The 16,614-nt window shown below is 46.0% G+C and overlaps 1 protein-coding gene across 5 annotated transcripts in view; it reads left to right on the top strand.

Moving 5' to 3' along the window:
* LOC120374990 (aldehyde oxidase 1-like) overlaps nt 1-16,614 on the top strand; it is a 109,868-nt gene that overhangs the window by 792 nt on the left and 92,462 nt on the right. Inside the window, exons 1-3 of one of the 5 annotated variants that reach the window (XM_039495475.1) lie at nt 3,006-3,155; nt 5,724-5,926; nt 6,619-6,857. The gene's annotated coding sequence lies outside the window, so the exon portion shown is untranslated. Of the gene's footprint in view, nt 1-3,005; nt 3,156-5,148; nt 5,927-6,618; nt 6,858-16,614 lie in introns of those variants that run through there. The other 4 variants (XM_039495476.1, XM_039495474.1, XM_039495477.1 and 1 more) reach the window with 4 other exon arrangements.

Here is a 16,614-nt window from a genome sequence, read left to right as displayed (position 1 = left end):
TAGACAAGGCTGGAAGACTTTGTAAGAAGCTCTATGTATCATACTGTTATTCAGCACTTACAGTATTCTTGGGACTTTACAATACACAAGACTAAAAACACCATTCTCTTCCTCTGCAATCAGATCCATGCATGTGTATCCCTGAGAAGCCTCATTGACTTCAGTGGGGCACTGCAGCAGCACAGGAGACTGCACACACAAATTTGATTGCAGAATCTAGGGCCTTACAGGGATTTTTTTCCCCTTATAATTATTGTAAACTTACTTATGATCCTTGAGAAAAGAAGGTTTAAGTAAATATGCAATACTTGGAACTCTGTGTGACGGGTTTGATCACAGAGACCCTGTTGGGACTGTCACCTGATGTGCTGAGACTACCTCTGAGCCAGTTTTCCCTCCCAGTTTGGGACTCCAGAACCCTGTTTTGTTGAGCCAGACACGCTAATCTGCTACAACACAGACCCAGGGTCCGACCCATACCCCCAAAGCTGCAGACTTAACTGAAAACGGCTTAGCAAGTGTTCCTGTCTCTAGCACCCAGACACCTAGCTCCCAATGGGATCCAAACCCCAAATAAATCCATTTAAATCTGTATAAGCTTATACAGGGTAAACTCATAAATTGTCTGCTGTCTATAACACTGATAGAGAGATATGCACAGCTGTTTGATCCCCCAGGTATTAATTGCTTATTTTGAGTTAATTAATAAGCAAAAGTGATTTTATTAAGTATAAAAAGTAGGATTTAAGTGGTTCCAAGTGATAACAGACAGCACAAAGTAAGTTAGTTACCAAGCAAAATAAAAGAAAACATGCAAGTCTAATCCTAATACATTTAAGAACCTGAATACAGGTAAATTTCATCCTCAGAGATGTTCCAATAAGCTTCTTTCACAGACTATACTCCTTTCTAGTCTGGGCCCAATCCTTTCCCCTGGTACAGTCCTTGTTCCAGCTCAGGTGGTAGCTAGGGGATTTCTCATGACTGCAGCCTCCTTTGTTCTGTTCCACCCCCTTATATAGCTTTGGCAGAAGATGGGAATCTTTTGTCTCTCTGGGTCCCCACCCCTCCTTCTAAATAAAAAAGCACCAGGTTTAAGATGGATTCTAATACCAGGTGACATGATCACATGTCCTGTAAGACCCCAAGCCTTCACTCTTCCTGGCCTGACTCACAGGAAGGCTTGCAATTAAACAAAGCTATTTACAACCAATTGTCCTAGTTGATGGGAGCCATCAAGATTCCAAACCACCATTAATTGCTCACACTTTGCATAATTACAATAGAACCTTAGAGTTATATTTCGTATTTCTAGTTTCAGATACAAGAATGATACATTTATAGAAATAGAATAACCACACTCAGTAAATTATAAGCTTTGTAATAATACCTTACAAGAGACTTTTTGCATGAAGCATATTCCAGTTACATTATATTCACACTTATTAGCATTTTTTCATAAAATCATATGGAGTGCAATGTCACACTCTGTACCCAAAATAACTTTCCCCAATTCTCAGTTCTCTCCCTAACCATAACTACATTGTCATTACCATGTCACTACAGAAAGTGAAATTATTTATTTTACTTCCCCCATTGTTAATGTTTTTGGTTGTAATTAAAATTTTATATATTTCCCTTGGTATGGGAAGAAGGTAGTTTTCTAAGCCCTGCTATTTTTCTCCCATTCCCATCAACTTTTCACCACTAGCTGTAACAAGAGGGCTTTATGTAGCTTTCTCCAGAACTACCTGATACATGTGAAAGTTTGCCAGAGCCACTTGTTCCATATCACTTTCCTCCATGGCTAAGCACTTTTTCCATGTCAGAGGCGAAGAACAGAAGTAGAGTCCCCAAATGTAATTTTATGTGTCAAATGATTGGGCCATTATGAAATGGACAGGCTTGACAATCTAATAGAAACTTCTCTCCCCTTCATTGTGATCACAAATGTGCTCACTTAGGGTACGTCTATACTTACCGTCCGGGTCGGCGGCTAGCATTCGACTTCTCGGAGTTCGATATATCGCGTCTAATCTCGGAGTTCGATATATCGAACTCTGAACGCGCTCCCGTCAACTCCGGAACTCCACCACCGCGAACGGCGGTGGCGGAGTCGACGGGGGAGCTGCGGACTTCGATCCCGCAGCATCTGGACGGGTGAGTACTTCGAACTAAGGTAGTTCGAGTTCAGCTACGCTATTCGCGTAGCTGAACTTGCGTACCTTAGTTCGACCCCCCCCCCCCCAGTGTAGACCAGACCTTAGAGTCTGATCCAGTAGATGCTGACCATCTCCTGCAGGATGCGGTGCACCCTCATCTCCAGATAAGTGCAGCAGAAGTTGAGGAGGCACAGCATCTCCAAGGTTTGGGCCCTTTGACACTATCTAGAGATTAAGCCTTGAATCAGGTGAGCTGCACGTCTTTCAAAGCTCCTCTCCTGCAAAAAATATATAATCAAATGAAAAGAAATATAAACCTGTGGTTTATTTTGAATGCCTGAGATTCCCTATCAATTCCTAGGACATCATAAATAGTTTTCCAAATATAATATTAAAAATATTCTTCAGGATGTCAGCTAATACAATACAGAATACTACTTAACAAAAAACAAAGTGAAATGTGGTCTTCATAGTTTGAATCCTTTTGAGAAATGGTATATCTTCACTGGATTTTTTTAATGGAGTCAAGAGATGGTACTTGACAAATATTAAGATGTAAGTACAGGGGGCAGGATAAAAAAGTTCTGAGATGAGTTGCTTTACAAAGAATTCATTCAATTTAAGAGATTTGTATTTCATTGTAAACTGCAAAAGCCATTCAGATAATTTTGAAACCATTATCACACCTGGTCAAAATACTGTTAGAATTTGAGTAATTGAGCATTAAAATAAATTTTAATTATATTCCACCTACTTTTTATGCAGACTACCCAGTTGTTGCCTAGAGCTATACACTTTTTTTTAATATAAATTTTCTTTTGTTACTTTTTTGGCTTTTTCTAGGTATTTCTTTTTGTCTTTGATAAACTTCTGCAATGAGGCACATCATATACAAGTACTACAATTTCAAGGAGATATTCTCCTACTACCTAATTTTCTTGGCTTTAAGGATTTCTCTCTTCCCCCCTCCATTTTCTCATTATCCTATCAAAAGTGAGTCAAAAAGAAGTTCTATATATATATACTCCTTATCACCAGTCATACCATGACTCCAGCTGGGGCTAATACCATAGGAAGTAGAAATGATTTTTTTCTCTTTAGTCCCTTAAATTAATAGGTTCTAATTAGTGGTTAGAGAAATCTGACTCTATTTCTTCAACATAATCCAGTCCTAATAATTCATTGGAGAATATTTTCTCTAGAACAGAAACACTTCAAGCTACATTTTATACCGTACTTTTGGTGTCAAAATTGGACTCCAAAATGAAATCATACATTCAGAACAATGCACTACAGCTTTAGAAAAAAATGGTGATGTTAATAAGATTAAGGATTTGCTTATCTGAAATGATAGCACTAAACTCTACCTGAAATACACATTAAAGATAACGTGCTTGAGAGCTGTAAATTAGACTTGGGGAAAATGTTATTAAATCTATTAATATTTTAATTGCCTATATTTATTAATCTGTTGTTTAGAAACTATTGTCATTGAAGGGGTTTATTTAACCCAGTGGTCCCCAACCTTTTCATCTGGCGGGTGCCAGATGAAGGACCACTGCAGCGGTGGAGCACCCGCCAAAATGCCGCCAAATTTTGGTGGCATTTCGGCGGCGATGCCTCTCGATGATGTCACTTGCCGTTGACATGTGGCATCATTGAGAGGCGTCCCCGCTGAAATTAGGGGGTGACGCTTCTCGATGACATCACTTGTTGGCGACAAGCGTCGTCATTGAGAGGCGTCCCTGCCGAAATGCCGCTGAAATTCGGCGGCATTTTGGCAGGTGCTCTCCCGGGGGCCAGGACACGGGTGCATTAATATGCCCCCGTTGGCGCCATGGCACCTGCAGGCACCGCGTTGGGGACCAGTGATTTAATCTAGTTGTCCCTGTCATCGTGGGACCTTTTGCTCCAGGGGCTGGGCATATCCCGGGCTTCAAGCTGTGTGCCTCAAAGTGTGCCTCAAAGTGCCTTGCTGTCTAAAGTGTCTGGGGGAGTCTCACGTTAAAGAGAAATGCTTTATCTGCAGGGACTTCAGACCTCACATGAGAAAGGGATAGGGACATTCGGCTGAAAGCCATTTTAATGGAGGCGGCCCTCCAACCAGCACCTCAACATCCATGCGGAGCACTCCCCCAGCACTGTGCTCCTCCCGGCACCACTCTCCATCCCCAGTGCCGAGAAAGAGGCATAAGAAACAATGCACCAAGAGAGGGCATTTTCTGGTGCAGAAGAGGGACAAGCGAGGAATGGCTAGCATAGTGAGACCCACGTTAGGTCACTCGTCCTCCCCTGAGCCTCTGATGGTGCCGCTGACTCCCCCTAGAGTGCTGAGTTGAGTACGGGACCCGCCACCAACTCCTGGGAGCAGCCATGGGGTCAGTCATCTGTTGGCCCCTTCAACCTCGGAGGTTTTTCAAGTGGCAAACGACCTGCTGTCCCTCCCCATCCCACTGATCCCTCAAGGTCCTTTGGCAACCACCATGGCACTGTCCAGGAGTAAGCCCTCCATGGTCTTGATGCCATGGTCACTGGCCGCCATTGGTCCCTGGTTCCCTGGCACTGCCCAGAGGTGGAAGTGAGTAGTGTACCGCCATGGTCTTCAGGGGAAGAGAATCCTCGGAGTCAGAAGGGGAATCCTTCACTCCACCCAAAACCTACCAGTACACAGACTATACACCAGACTTTGGTACCGGCCCTCCTGCTGGCGGCTGGCCATCAGGCCACTGTCTGATGCAGTGTCAGTACTGGAATCCTTGGGAGTTGCCCCCGATACTGGGCCCCCCTCCCACTGGTCATAGTGGTGTCAGAAAGGTGGCCTACCATTTCTTGCTATCCAGCACCAGATCCTGACTCCAGTACCAACCCCAGTGCCAACATCCAGGAAATGGCCCTAATAGACATGGTGGAAGTATGGAAGGTGGCCAGCACAGACCTCATCATCATCTCTAGACAAGGTGGTCGCAGGCCCTAGTAACCCGCTCCTGCAGGATGACTTCAGGGCCCACCAGGAGCTCCTGAAAAGGCTTGCTGTGAACTTGGATCTGGAAGTTGAGAACTTAAGGAGTTAGCACACAGCCAGATCGATATCCTGGCTGCAGTAGTTCCCTCCAGAGTGGCCTTGCCCATTAACAAAGCAGTGATGGGCCCCGTCAGAACACTGTGGCAGACTCCTTCTCTGCTCCACATCTCAAAAAGGGCAGAGAAGAAATACTATGTCCCAGCCAGCAGGTTTGAGTACCTTTACTCATATCAACACAAACAGCAAGGAGTCTGGTGGCACCTTAAAGACTAACAGATTTATTTGAGCATAAGCTTTCTTACTCACACCACCACCCCTGGGTCCCTGGTAGGACCCGGGGGTGGTAGGACTCGGCAGCGAATGAATGGGACTGTCAGAGGCAGCCAAGTGCCACATCCAAAAACAGAGGTCAAGAGACTGACCTGTTTGGATGTAAGATTTATTCAGCTAGCAGTCTCCAGTTATGTATTATCTCCAACCAGCAGGCCCTGCTGAGGAGGTACAATTTTAATCTTTGAGTCTCATTGTCCAAATTTAAGGACTCCCTGCCACAGATGTCAAGGGAAGAGTTCATGGGCATCCTATAGGAGGGCAAGACTCTGACCAGGACCTCCCTCCAGTCAGCTCTGGATGTTGCCAACTCAGAAGCCAGAACTATGGCATCGGCAGTCACCATGAGGTGCTGCGCATGGCTCCAATCCTCTGGCCTTCCTCACAAAGTTCAGCAGTTCAAAGTTCAGCAGTAAGTGATGTCAACCCCTTCCTCCTACCTCAGCCTCCCAGTCAGGCTCACATAGATTCCCCAGTAGGGCCAGGCAGGACTTTGAGGGCAATATACAAGTCTCGACTCCAGATCCATCCCCCTCTTTGTTTTTGACCACCTGTCGCCCTTCAGATCAGTGTGGTCATATATAACATCAGATAATTTGGTACTGAATACAGTAACAGTGGGTTATACCCTCCAATTTTCATCCACCCCTCCCTCCCAACCGCCCTGCACTCCTGTCCCTCTTCAGGGACCCTTCTCATAAGTAGCTTCTTGCCCAGAAAGTGCAAGCCCTCCTAACTGTGGGGACCATAGAGGAAGTTCCTTGAGATTTGAGAGAGAAGGGGTTTTACTCCCGACATTTCCTAATCCCGAAGATCAAGGGGACGGAGGGTTTACGACACATCCTGGACCTGCATCACCTCAACAAATTGCTCAAGAAACTGTGTCTTTTAAAACCAGGAGAGCCTGGCATGTTGAAATTAAAAAAAAGAGAGGTCATGGTGGACCAAAAATTACGTAGGAGAGTTTTCACTTTGCAGTGAGCAGAGAACTTGAAGAAAATGGTTGGGGGCGGGGAGGGGAGAGTTTTTTTTTTTTAACTATTAACAAACATCTAAAGGGAAGGGTAAAACTGGGTTAATTGTATCTAATTTTTCTGTCAATAGGGGAAGAAGCTACCGCACTGCCCCACGCTCGATCTTCAGCCAAGGATGGTTGAGAAGGAACTGAGGGGGTGATGCCGTGTGTGTGCTGAACAGATGTTGCGAGACAGCAGCTGTGCACGTGTGGCCCAACCAGGCTCTGCTACCAAAGATCTTCGATCAACGGCACCGGGACACACCATCACCTGGAGTGGAGCATCCACAGGGACACACATCTCAAAGAACCTCAGTTACTGCACAAGGTGAGTAACCATCTCTTCTGCATGGTCTCCCTGGCCTCCGTCATTCCCTCCCTGAATCTAGGAGACTGGTACGCTGCCCTTGACTTAAAGGATGCTTATTTCCACATCTTTATCTTTCATGGTCACAGAAGATTTCTCAGGTTTCTAGTGGATCAACACCACTACCAATTCTCTGCTCGATGATTTGGCCTATCGGCAGCCCCACAAGTCTTCACGAAGTGGCTGGTGGTGGTAACAGCCTTCCTCGGGCATCGAGGTGTGCAAGTCTACCTATACCTAACTAGGCAAATACAATTTAGATGGGGCTACTATAAGGTGGATGCATAACTGGCTGGATAACCGTACTCAGAGAGTAGTTATTAATGGTTCCCAATCCTGCTGGAAAGGTATGACAAGGGGGTTCTGCAGGGTCTGTTTTGGGAACAGCTCTGTTCAATATCTTCATCAATGACTTAGATATTGGCATAGAAAGTATGCTTATTAAGTTTGCAGATGATACCAAACTGGGAGGGATTGCAACTGCTTTGGAGGACAGGGTCATAATTCAAAATGATCTGGACAAATTGGAGAAATGGTCTGAGGTAAACAGGATGAAGTTTAACAAAGACAAATGCAAAGTGCTCCACTTAGGAAGGAAAAATCAGTTTCACACATACAAAATGGGAAGAGACTGTCTAGGAAGGAGTACGGCAGAAAGGGATCTAGGGGTTATAGTGGACCACAAGCTAAATATGAGTCAACAGTGTGATGCTGTTGCAAAAAAAGTAAACGTGATTCTGGGATGCATTAACAGGTGTGTTGTGAGCAAGACACGAGAAGTCATTCTTCCGCTCTACTCTGCACTGGTTAGGCCTCAACTGGAGTATTGTGTCCAGTTCTGAGCACCGCATTTCAAAAAAGATGTGGAGAAATTGGAGAGGGTCCAGAGAAGAGCAACAAGAATTAAAGGTCTTGAGAACATGACCTATGAAGGAAGGCTGAAATAATTGGGTTTGTTTAGTTTGGAAAAGAGAAGACTGAGAGGGGACATGATAGCAGTTTTCATGTATCTAAAAGGGTGTCATCAGGAGGAGGGAGAAAACTTGTTCACCTTAGCCTCTAAGGATAGAACAAGAAGCAATGGGCTTAAACTGCAGCTAGGGAGGTTTAGGTTGGACATTAGGAAAAAGTTCCTAACTGTCAGGGTGGTTAAACACTGGAATAAATTGCCTAGGGAGGTTGTGGAATCTCCATCTCTGGAGATATTTAAGAGTAGGTTAGATAAATGTCTATCAGGGATGGTCTAGACAGTATTTGGTCCTGTCATGAGGGCAGGGGACTGGACTCGATGACCTCTCGAGGTCCCTTCCAGTCCTAGAATCTATGAATACCTCGATGACTGTCTGATCAAAGGTCAGCTGCAGACTCAGGTGCAGCACAGCATCAGTACAGTCCAGGTCAACTTCCAGGCACTGGGTCTGTAGATAAACAAGCAGAAGTCAACTCTGGTCCCAGTTCAGCACCACTTCCTTTGGAACCCACCCCTGTTCCTGAGCCAGACCCTGGGGTGGCTGACCCTAGATTAGGGGCAGGTCAGGAAGTCCCTGAGGACCCAGCTCCCCCACTAGCCTCCTCGTCTTCCTCCCTGGATGAGGCGGTGGTGGGCACCTCCACCTCGGGGCCACACCCTCTATATAGCTGTGCCCACCAGGAATTCCTGCACAGGGTGGCACAGAATATGAACCTGCAGGCCAAGGAGGTGGTAGAGTCGTAAGACCTCTATGGTTGATATCCTGGCACCAGAAGGACCAACTAAGGTGGCTCTACTCCTCATCCAGGCCAATGCAAAGACCATTTGGCAGACCCTGGCCTCTATCCCTCCCACCGCTAAGGGTGGGGAAAGGAAATATTTCATCCCCTCTAAGGGGTATTAATACCACCTATTCACACACCCACGGCCCTGCTCATTAGTGGTGGTGGTGGTGAATGAGAAGGAGAGACAGGGACAGCAAGCTCCCGCGCCTAAGTCCAAGTATGCCAAGTGCCTGGATTTGTTCGGACGCAAAGTATATTTCACGGGGGCTTGCAACTCAGGATTGCCAGTCAGCAGGCAATCCTGAGTAGATACAACTTCAATTCCTAGAACTCAATGCTGAAGTTTAGGGAGCTGGTACCAGCAGAGTCCAGGGAGGAGTTTGGGGTGATTGTCAAGGTGGCACAGACCTCTTTACAGGCCTCACGAGATGCTGCCGACTCAGCAGCACACACCTTGTCCTCAGGAATTGCCATGAGGTGTAGCTCATGGCTTCAGACCTCAGGGCTTCCGCCTGAGGTTCAACAGACTATGCAGGACCTACCTTTTGATGGGGTGGGTCTGTTTGCTGCATAGCATAAAAGATTCCAGGGATACAATTAAATCTTTGGGTATGCACACCCCGGCAACCCAACGAAAGCCCTTTAAGCCCCAACCACAGCAACAGCAGTGATATCCTCTGCAGAGGCAGGGTTTCTACAGACCTAGGGGCAGTAATGGCAGGCACAAGTCCTCCCATCCTCCATCTGGACAGGTCCAGGGCCCTACTAAACCTTTGTCAGACTCAAAGTAGGCATTTTGAAGGTGTACCTGAGGACAGAGCACATGACTCAGCCCTGGATCCTTCCCCGTGTTTTTTGAACCATCTATCCTGCTGTGTTCTCTGCATGGTAGAAGTGAGATATTCTCTCCAATTCTGCTCCGACCCTCCCTCCCATCCCCCTTCCCTGTCCCTCTTCATGGACCCTTCACATAAGCAATTCCTTATCTAGGAGGTGCAGGTGCTCCTTGCCATAGGAGCGGTGGAGGAGGTTCCTCAGGGGAAGGGGATTCTATTCCTGCTCTTTCCTAATCCCCAAAGACAAAGGGAGTCTCAGACCCATTCTAGACCTGCAAGGACTCAACAAGTTCATGGTGAAGTTAAAGTTCTGCATGGTCTCCCTCAGTACAATTATCCCTTCTCTGGATCCGGGAGACTGGTTTGCTGCCCTTGACGTGAAAGATGCGTACTTTCACATAGCGATTCGGCCTGCACACAGATGCTTCCTAAGGTTCATGGTCAACCAAAAATGTTATCAGTTCATGGTCCTCCACTTCGGCCTGTTGTCAGCCCCCAAGTGCATATCAGTTGTAGCAGCCTTCCTCTGAAGGAGGCAGGTGCAGCTATACCCATACCTCGATGACAGCTGCTCAGAGGGCACACCAGGGAGCAGGTGGAGTCTCAGGTCCATCTAGTCAGATCCACTTTCGAGAGACTGGGTATCCTCCTCAACGTGAACAAGTCAGCCTTGTCACCAACCTAAAATATAGAGTTTATCGGGGCGGTGTTGGACTTGGTCCAGGCAAGAGCAAGTTTGCCGAAGTCCCAAGTCCAAGCCATGACAGACATCATTCAAAGCCTCAGACAGTACCCAACCACTACACAAGGGGTTGCTTGAGTCTCCTCGGACACATGGCTGCCTTCACGTATGTGATCCGACATTCCAAGCTGAGGCTCAGGCCTCTGCAGGCCTGGCTCACTTCAGCCCACCACCCAGGGCACAACAGCCTGAACTCAGTGGTCACGGTGCCACAGCAAGTACAAGCGTCCCTCCAATGGTGGCTCGATCCTCGAGTAGTCTGCAAAGGAGTTCCCTTCAACAGCCCTCAGCTTTCCTTGTCCATAGTAAAGGCATATCGGATCTAGGATGGGGTGCACATTTGGGAGACCTCCAAATTCAGGGCCCTATGATCACAGAACAAGCTCTCTCTCCATATCAATATCAAGGAGCTGAGAGCCGTGCGAATGGCATGCCAGGCCTTTCAGTCTCATCTGCATGGCCAGTGTGTGGCAGTTATGATGGACAACACCACTGCCATGTTTTACATCAACAAGCAGGGTGGAACCCGTTCCTCACCCATCTGTCAAGAAGCCCTCAGACTCTGGGAATTCTATATAGCCCACTCCATTCACCTGGAAGCGTCCTATTGGCCAGGAGTCCAGAACGTACTGACGGACCACCTCAGCAGGTCCTTCCACAATCACAAATGGTCTATCTGGCTGGATATCGTATGCTCCATCTTCCAAAGGTGGGGATTTCCCCAGGTGGATCTGTTCATCACTCGGAGCGACAGGAAGTGCCCAGTGTTTTGCTCCTTCCGGAAAAAAAGCCCGGGCTCAATCTCGGATGCATTCCTGCTACTCTGGGGAGGCTGTCTGCTCTACGTTTTCCCTCAGTCTTTCTCGTGCACAAGGTCCTACTTAAGGTCTGCAGAGATGGGGCGGAGATAATTCTGGTGGCAGCAGCGTGGCCTCGACAACACTGGTACACCACGCTTTTGGATCAGTCAGTCGACACTCCAATAACATTGCGCTGATCAGTCAGGATCATGGTTGTCTTCATCACCCAGACCTCCGGTCCCTCCACCTCACGGCCTGGAAGCTTTATGGCTGAACCCCATGGAACTTCTGTGCTGGAGCAGGTAAGGGAGATCTTACTTGGCAACAGAAAGCCCTACATGAGGGCCACATATCTGGCGAAGTGGAAGAGGTTCACTTGCTGGTGCGACCAGCGTCATACACCCCCACTTCAGGCGCCATTACCTCTGATTCTGGAGTATCTTCCACACCTGAAACAGCAAGGCCTGGCAGTGTCGACCATAAAGGTACACCTAGCAGCTATCTCAGCTTTCCACCCCCGGAGTGTCTGGACATTCTGTCTTCGCCAACCCCATGGTTGGACAGTTCCTCAAGAGTCTGGAATGGCTACTTCCCCAAATTAGACAGCCTTTTCCTGCATGGGACCTTAATTTGGTCCTCTCCAAATTAATGGGGCCCCCATTCAAGCCACTGGCGACTTGTTCCCTTCTCTACCTATCACGGAAGGCAGCCTTCCTAACTGCCATTACATCAGCAAAAAGGGTGTCTGAGTTAAAGGCCATTACCTCAGACCCACCTTATACAGTTTTCCACAAAGACAGGGTGCAGCTCAGACCTCACAAGGCCTTTCTGCCTAAGGTGGGGTCACATTTCCATACCAGCCAAGACATATTCCTACCTGTTTTTTATCCGAAGCCTCGTACTAGTAGCTGTGAGCAGAGGCTGCACTCCTTGGATATTGGGAGAGCATTAGCCTTCTATATCAAACACATCAAGCTGTTCAGGAAATCAAACCAGTTGTCCATAGTGGTGGCTGACCACATGAAAAGACGACCAGTCTCATCTCACAGAATATCTTCCTGGATCACATTCTGCATCTGCACGTGCTACAAGCTGGCCAAGACACCAGCCCCAGCACTTACGGCACACTCCACAAGGGCACAGGCCTCATCAGCTGCATTCCTGGCCCAGGTCCCTATCCAAGAAATCTGCAGGGCAGCAACTTGGTCCTCAGTGCATCCATTCACCCCTCATTATGCCATCATCCGGCACGCCAGAGATGATGCAGCTTTCGGCAGAGCGATGCTCCAATCAGCCATTCCATGACTCCGACCCCACCACCTAGGAAAGGCTTGAGAGTCCCCTAATTGGAATCGATATGAGCAATCACTTGAAGAAGAAAAAACAGTTACTCACCTTCTCGTAACTGTTGTTCTTCGAGATGTGTTGCTCATGTCCATTCCAAACCCGCCCGCCTTCCCCTCTGTCAGAGCAGCTGGCAAGAGGAACTGAGGAGGTGCTGGGTCGGCAGGGTCATATATTGAGCACCATGGAGGCGCCACTCCAGGAGGCTCCAAGCTGACCCGATGGGTGCTGCTAAGGGAAAAACTTTCCAACGACTGTGCCTGAGGTGCGCACACGCCTAATTGGAATGGATATGAGCAACACATCTCGAAGAACAACAGTTATGAGAAAGTGAGAAACTGTTTTTTCTCCCCAAACTTGAATTAGTACTTTGAGAAATCCTGCTTTCTGATGAATCTGCTCAGCTGTGAACAAATTAGGTGGTCTTTGGAGGAGCAGTGAGGGCAGGAAAAGAGAGAGTCTGTATGGTCTGCTCGAGTGAGGTGTTTAATACTTAGGCTCTACATCTACACTACAGCCAGGATCCATGCTCTGAGATAGATCTACCAGCAGTCGATTTATCAGGTCAAGTGAAGACCCGCCAAATTGACAGCACATCGCTCTCCAGTCAACCCCTGTACTCTACCCCTGACGAGAAGAATAAGGTAAATCAATGGGAGAGTTTCTCCCATCAACCCCCCGCGGTAAGTCAACCTAAGGTACGTCGACTCCAACTACGTTATTCACATAGCTGGAGTTGTGTAGCTTAGGTCGACTTACCACAATAGTATAGACATAGCCTTAGTCCTGCCATGAGTGTAGGGGACTGGACTAGATGACCTCTCAAGGTCCATTCAAGTCCTATGATTCTATGAATGAGAGGTCCTGAGATTAAAATTCTGCTACCAAACAGAAGTAAGTGTGATGGTTCTTGGGGTACCCTAGACTGTGAGTCACCTTGTTAGCCCCCTGCCTCTCCAGTAAGAGGGAGACTTGCTTATACTTAACCGTGTCAGTTCCGTGGAACCACCAGCCATCCAAACAATCTCCTCTGGGATATGCCAGTCCTCACTTTGTCTTGCAGGTTAATAATAGGTGTAACTCAGTCCCAGAGCCTCTTTGATACATTCCTCTGTAGTGTCCAGCCCCTTCTCTATTGAACACTCACAGAAGTACTGGCTCTGCTGTCCCCAAAGGAACAGAGTACAGCAGGTTGTATGATTCAGCTCAGGATCAGCAACCAAAGCAATTAGATATATTTATAGTGTAATCAACAATAAGTTTATTATCAAAGATTCAAGAGATAGCGAATAAGGTTACATATAAAACAAGATTATAACATGTTTTCTAGAGACTAAACAGGCTAAGCTCCTATTTAAAGAAGTCTTATCTCACCCAAAATCTTTTTCAGTGTTTTCTACCAAGCCAGGCAGAGATCCCATTTTCATGAATGTAGACGTGCTGTCCATTCACTTCCTAGGTGCAGGTTAAAGGTGTGCTTTTTGCATTCTACTATATCCCCAAAGTTCATTATCTATACTCTGAGACAGTAAAACCCTCCGTCCATTTCTCCCTGTGAGCACATGCTCCTCTGGGACACAGAAGAAGAAAGGTCATATTTGAGAGCACCCTTTTTATTGGCAGCCCATCAGCAGAGAGAGAGAAAGAAAGGAAAAAGGCCAAAGAAGCTGAGACAAGAAAGGAAGAGAAAACTGAGATCAAATGGAAAAGAAGTATTGGGGGAAAGTATATTGTAAGGCTAGTATTGCTGTCAGTCAGCTGAACTTACCTAAACATACTCATTCTTAAAGTTGTATAATTTTACACAACAGATTCTATTCTGCTGAAATTTCCATGACCAAAGCGTGGGCTGTTTTCCCTCCTGAGACATGAGATGTCTGAATGTTAAAGAAGCTGGTGTAGATTTGTAGAACCAGTGTCTGCTATTGTTTGAGTGGCGAGCACTACACACTGCACTGAAGACCTGTTTAGCAGCACACACTATCACGATAACCTCCTGACCAACATGATTTTTGATTATTAGAACACTCTTAATTGAACTAGAACAGTGAGTTTGGTTTCTTTATAAAATGTTTAACTCATGTTACAAGCCCTGTATGAGGCTGAAGGCAGAGTTCTGTCTTTACTGTGTAGAGCTTTTTACTTTAAAAATAAAAATGATCCTTTACCCCAAACAGAAACTCGTGTTGTTTTGCTTAATATTAGAACACTTTTAAAATATTTTAATCATGTAAAATAGTATAATTACTAAATAAGGCCCAATTCTGCAGACTTACACACTTGCTTTATTTCACACATGCGCATAAATCTTTGTAGAATAAGGGTCTAACCTTTTAACAGTATGTTTTACTCACAGCACAACAGTTTCTTTCTTTAGGGATTTTGCAATGAGATCATTGATCCTCATACCGTTACATGGCCTTGTCTTACACCCAGGATGCTTAACTAGCTGGCCCTGGGTATGATCTCATCTGAGACCCTATGTATGAATTCAGGGCGGCTAGCATATCACTCCACTGTGGCTATACTTCTATTTTTAGTACATTAGCTCAATCAGAGTTAACATGGGTATTCTCCTCGAGTTGTAAATTATACCTTCCAGCTCCAGTGTAGACAAACCTTAACTGTAGACAAGTATCTCAAGGGAGATTCCCCAGTGGTTGATGCTTGTCTAACTGTAATGACTTGAACTTTGAAACAGGCACAGAGAAACTTTTCCTCCTATAATCTCTATATTTTACCCTTGGAATGGAAATCAGAGAGAGAATCAATAAAAACAAAGATCAAAATAAAAATCAAAGTCTCTGTCAGGCACTTAAACATAAAATAAAGGAAATGAACAAAATCAAACTCCATTTAAGTCAATGGAGTTATAACAGATTAATTTGGTACAATAAATAATATTTATTTACAACACTGACTATTATCATATAGGGAACAATCTGTGTGCATAGGTACTATAAGATAATATTGCAGACATTCTGTTTTTTTTTTTTTCATGGATACATTTAGTCCACCAGTATAGTAGCTTATGCAACTGTCCCATATTCTTCATTGTTTGTCATCTACTGGCATTGATCCAATAAAAGATGAGTTTTCTTGTTTTTAAATATTGTGCATCTGCTTAAGAATGTTCTGAATAACATGTTACAAATCAAAATATACAAATGAAACACAGCAGTTGGCCCTGCATTAGGATGCAAGATATAGAGGGCTTCAGCGGTAAGAAGGTCCATTCTTCCTTGTCCAGTCTTTCCAATGCACATCTGTATCTGTGTATAATTATTATATTAAAAGGAATTGCTTTCATTTCATTCTGCCTTCATTTGCCCTTGGCCTGAGTCAGCTATCAATCAGAACGTTAGTGCTGTTGTGTTGTAAAAGTAAGTTTTCTGTACAGAGCAATACTGTTCGATGGTATGATAATTAAATTAGTAAATAGTTACAGCCTGGTTTAACTTAATTGGTTATAATACTATCAGGGGCGGCTCTAGGAATTTGGCCGCCCCAAGCACGGCGGCATGCCGCAGGGGGCGCGCTGCCAGTCGCCGGTCCTGCGGCTCCGGGGGACCTCTTGCAGACGTGCCTGCGGAGGGTGCGCTGGTCCCGCAGCTCTGGTGAACCTCCCGCAGGCATGACTGCGGAAGATCCGCTGGAGCTGCCTGCCGCCCTGCCGGCAAAATGCCGCCCCAAGCGCGCGCTTGGCGTGCTGGGGTCTGGAGCCAGCCCTGAATACTATCATTGTTTAAACTTACAGTGCGGAACTGCCCCATTAAATGCCATCCACTTAAGTTTTAGAATCACATGTTAAAAATCATTGTGCTATACTGTATTTCACGTTGGCAGGCACTGCCCCCGCAGCTCCCATTGGCTGTGGTTCCTGGCCAATGGGAGCTGCAAACCTAGTGCTCTGGGCGGAGGCTCAGGCTGGCCACATTGGCAAATAAGTGTTACAGTTGTAATCTGCTTCTTTTTGAATGAATGCTGTTGTAGTGCGTTGCAAAGAACTGCTATTTGCTAAAGATATTGAGATCTGGGTGTTTTAGCTGGAGTTCTGGAACTGAAACTCTCTGTGCAGCTTTGCTGTGACTCCACTGAAGTCATTTAGAATTACTTCAGATTTGCATAATTGGAACTAAGAACTAAGAACAGGAGTTTGCCCTTTTTCTCTCAAGGTTGAGTTAGCTGCTTTTGCTGTTGATGATGTTTTGAAGATAGGCTGGTTTTGAGCATCAGTTCAT

This window comes from Mauremys reevesii, linkage group 11 (assembly GCF_016161935.1).
Source record: "Mauremys reevesii isolate NIE-2019 linkage group 11, ASM1616193v1, whole genome shotgun sequence".
Classification (NCBI taxonomy): Eukaryota; Metazoa; Chordata; order Testudines; family Geoemydidae; genus Mauremys; species Mauremys reevesii.
The sequence above is the reverse complement of the archived record's forward strand: the minus strand, read 5'-3'. Positions and strand labels throughout refer to the sequence as shown.